Source organism: Macrobrachium nipponense, chromosome 28 (assembly GCF_015104395.2).
Source record: "Macrobrachium nipponense isolate FS-2020 chromosome 28, ASM1510439v2, whole genome shotgun sequence".
Lineage (NCBI taxonomy): Eukaryota > Metazoa > Arthropoda > Malacostraca > Decapoda > Palaemonidae > Macrobrachium > Macrobrachium nipponense.
In genome coordinates this window covers 52,721,092-52,726,091 of record NC_087217.1, presented here as the reverse complement: position 1 = coordinate 52,726,091, position 5,000 = coordinate 52,721,092, and positions in this window count along the sequence as shown.

The window sequence follows — 5,000 nt, the reverse complement described above, 5'->3', positions numbered from 1 at the left end:
TTTGTGTATAAATTAATGGCAGAGTTTTTAACAAAATGTAAATATGAAGGGATACAATAATATTAATATATTAATACATTTAAAAACAGTATCTGTACACTCAAGTGAAGACGAACTATTAAGTGTTCCTTAAGCACTGTAATATAAGAGGAGAATTAAAAAATACATTTTCTGAAAATTATTGAAATTATAATGGACATATTTCGATTACAGTTGCACAATACTAAAGCTGAACTGATTAATGTTTGCATAATGTTTTGAGAGTTGCTGTTATTACTGTAATTTTTTTTAAATGAGAGAATGTTGTTGGAAGGAGGCTAATAGACCATTGCGGTGAAAAATCAAGCCTTCGCATAATGAAATAGCCATACGTATGAAACAAAATGATGGCAAAATAAATATGAAAAGGAACATAGATGGAAAATCTCCCAATAATAATAATAATAATAATAATAATAATAATAATAATAATAATAATAATAATAATTCTTGACGTCTTTATGACTAAGCAATTAATATACAAGAAAACCCTGTCTTACTCGAAGAAATGTTATACACACACGCACACACACACACTATAAAGTTTCTCTCTTTAGGTCTTTATGCCAGAGAAATTATTATGAAAGAAAACGACCCCAGCCTTACTCGAAGAAGAGAATTCGTCCAGCACGTGATGATCAACTTTGCGAAGACTCGTTTCTGTTCATCTCTGAAGAATGAAAACAAAAACAAGGAGTCGTTCAGTTAAGATCATTAGTAAACATTGTAACATCTGTGTCTACAACGCCAACGACGGTGATAACGGCGCAGTTATCGTCCCCACCACCAAAGCTAACATCACTGACATCACTAACCGCATAAAAAAAAAAAAAAAAAAAAAAAAAACCAACTACGACGCTGATGATGACGATGATTAGGATGACGTAGACGATGATTTTGATGAATACGATAATCATAACGAAGGTGTACAATTACGATAACAATCATAACGAAGGTGTACAATGGCAAGGATAAGTAGAAGAACAAGAAGACATATCTTACTCCAGACCATAATGCAAAAGCACGTGCGTTCCGAAACGGTTCTCGAAACCTGAGAATGAAGGAAAAAGCGGTTCTCGAAACCACAGAATGAAGGAAATAACTGTTCTCGAAAACTGAGAATGAAGGAAAAACGGTTCTCGAAACCTGAGAATGAAGGTAAAAAATGGTTCTCTAAACCTGAGAATGAAACTAAAAAACAGTTCTCGAAATCAAAGAATGTAACTAAAAATGGCTCTCGAATGAAGGAAAAACGGTTCTCGAACCAAAGAATGAGTGAAAAATAGGTTCTTGAAACCAAAGAATGAAATACAAAACGTTCTCGAAACCAAAGAATGAAGAGAAAAACGGTTTTCACAACCCACCAAAAATAAAGGAAAAACGGTTCTCGAGACCAAAGATTGATGGGGTAAAATATCTGAAAACAAACAATCTTCCACAAGACCAAAAAATAGTAACACAGTCGTATTATGAAAACGGTTTTCGAAACCAAAGAATGAAGAAAAACGGTTCTCAAAACCAAAAAAATAAAGGGGAAAATATGAAAACGTTTCTCCACCAAGCCATATTTCAATAACGCTCGTTTTTAGAATGGTTCTCGAATCCAAAGAACGACAGAAAAAATCGGTCCTCGAAACCAAAGAATAAAGGAGAAAAGTTCTCGAAACCAAATAATAAAGGAAAAAACGTTCTCGAAACTATAAAGGAAAAACGGTTCTCGAAACCAACTGATACCGGGGAAAACGGTTCTCGAAACCAAATAATGCAGGAAAAAACGGTTTTCGAAACCAAATATTACAGGAGAAAAACGGTTCTCGAAATCAAATAATAAAGGAAAGAGTGTAAGCGAAACAATCTTCCAAAAGACCATAACACAAAAACACACCCGTGCTGCAAAAACGGTTCTCGAAACCAGAGTACCGAAGGATGAGAACGAAAAAGAAATTGAGAAACAAAATATGAAGCTGTCAAAAGATTCTGAAAAAAAAAACAATCACTTTTCCCAAAAACCATAACACAATAACAAAAGACACTCGCGTTGCGAAAACGGTTCTCAAAAACTGAAGATAGAAGGGAGAAAAAATCTGAACACAAAGTCTCCCACTACCATAACACAATTACAAACCCGTGTTCCGAAAACGGTTCTCGAAACCAGAGTACCGGAGGATGAAGGTAGAAGAGAACAAAAAGACTCTGAAAACGAAACCGTCCCTTGAGCAAACAAGCAAACAAACTCAGAGGCTCTGTGAGAGCCATTTGATTGGCATCTCAATGTCAGCCGGGCCATTGCATGTGCCCATTGTTTGACTCCGGCGTCATTCGGATGCAGAGCAGACAAAATTGATGGACGTAACCTTTGAGTTAATTGGTCTTCGGGAATATCCAAGATGTCAGACGTGTTCTACAAAAAAAAAGGGAAAAAAATCATTCCTCCCGAGAACAAACAGACTGGATACTGCAAACAGACAAGGAGTACATCACTGAATCAACAAAACGAAGAGTGAACGAGATACAGTAGCAATTCAAAGGGATACGATACAGGACCGACAGGCAGAAGTCATTTGGATACTGCAAGGAGACATGAAGTACACCACTGAATCAACAAGTCGAAAGGTGGGCGAGATATGGTGGCTATTCAAAGGGGTACAACACAAGACCAACTGGGAAGAGTAATTAAGATACGACCCTCAGGCAATCCAAATGCAATCTGATCATCAAGGTTTATGTCTTTGGTGAATTTTATTTTATTCGTGATTCTAATATCATTATGGAAGACATACTCGCTTCCGTCGTCTCTAGATGCGCGTGTTTCAACAAAATATCTCGAGAACCGGTTTGTTTGTTTGTATGGTGTTTTTACGTTCCATGGAACCAGTGGTTATTCAGCACGGTACCAACGGCTTTATGTGACTTCCGAACCATGTCGAGAGAGAACTTCTATCACCAGAAATACACATCTCTGACACCTCAATGGAATGCCCGAGAATCGAACTCGCAGCCACCGAGGTGGCAGGCCAAGACCATACCAATCACGCCACTGAGGTGCTCTCAAGAACTGGTGAACGGATTTGCATTAAATTTGGTGAAGACACATTTAAGGGAACTCCCTCCATGTGGTACATTTTCCTTGCAAGACGATACATATATAAGTAAAGATTTGTTTCATGAGAAAAAAATCAGAATAGCAAATTTCTCTTGGAAGTCGGTGCAAATATAGATTTTTCTGTTAAGAAATAAAATCTTCACGGATATTCACCAAGGGGGCTAATCATTTTGACAATCGCCCTACAGGATGTTTCTTCCACATATATCAACATCCGTCCTTTGAACTACACTTAACCTTCCTAATAGACAGACAAACAGACAGACGAAAAAAAAAAACAATACCTAACGACAAATATAACAACTGACTCCAGCATTTCATTCAATCTTGTAGCAACTTCTGCTAAAAACTCTCGTCCAACAGAATTGGATCGAGTTGCACGAGGCCAGGAATTTCTATTCAATTGGTAAAAAAAAAATTGTTGTTTTGTTTTTAAGAAAATGCTAGCGAGGACAGCAAGGTTCTGCTTTCATCAAGAACTACACTCAGTTTTGAGAGAAAAAATAAACTAGGGCTATTTTGGTTTCGTTTACTCTCCTGGACCTTCTGTCTATAGTTATGTAGGTCCTTGATATGTATGGTCTGTATTGTAGATTAGTATGTAATATTAGCTATACATACATATATAAAATATATACATATATATACTAATAATGAATATTATATAGTATATCTACTTATATTATATATATAAGTCCCCTATATATATATGATCCCTATAATACATAAGTATTTCGGATACGTCAGTAATAGTGTTTTATACTACGTTAGATACATGGATAACGAGAACTCTCTCTCTCTCTCTCTCTCTCTCTCTCTCTCTCTCTCTCTCGACGACGCAGCGAAGGAGTCTGCCTGTCTCATTTGCATATTAAGTCCCTCAGGTAAAAGCGATAATGACGTTCAAATGACACCTCATAAATTAAGCATCCCAGCTTTGCACTAATTAGCCCCAGCATTTGCAGAAAGGAGAGAGAGAGAGAGAGAGAGAGAGAGAGAGAGAGAGAGAGAGAGAGAACCCGGAACAGACACCTGTCCCAGATGGGACGGGACGCCCCAGTCACTCGATTCTCACCTTTACGAACCCAACAGTTAAAGACTCGAATCCTTTTTAACTCTCCCCCCCACGAGAATTGCTTAATTGTTCTACATTTTACTGTTTGGTAAAAGAAAGAAAAAAAATTAATTAATATCATGCGTATACGATCAATTCTTTTTTTTATTATTTAAATATTCAAATCCACACGAGTGACTGAACCTAGTGTCCCTTGACAGTAATTAAATTTCGTTTAATTTCCGGCGATGGCCACAGAATTTAAAAATGACATAAAGCGAATTGCGTTGAAAAGTAGATCGCTGAATTACGGGGCCATATATCCCGGCCCCCTCCACCCGCCCGTCCAGCCCCCCCTCTCCAATCGTCCATTTCATTATACGCCGTAATATCGTTGCTATTAATCTATCTTTGTCCTTTGCTTGTGCCTGTTATTTATTGTTTTTTTTTTGTGGTTGGGCAAGGACCGAAGGAGGATGGGAGGGAGAAAGAAGGGGGAGAAAGACGGGGGAGGGAGAAAGGAGGAGGAGGGAGAACGGAGGACGCGGCAGGAAAGGGGGGAAGGAGAAAGGAGTGGGAAGAGGAAAGGAGAGGAAGTGAGAAAGAAAGGGGTGGGTGAAAGGACGAGGAGGAGGGATAAAGGAAGCAGGGAGAAAGAAGAAAGGAGAAGAGGAATAAAGGGACAGGTTAAGGGAGAAAGAAGGAGGAGGGGGAGTGAGGATGAAGGGGGAGGGAGAAAGGAGGAAAGGAAGAAAAGATAGAGAAAAGAAAAGTCGAGGGGAAACGGGAAAGAAGGGAGGAAGA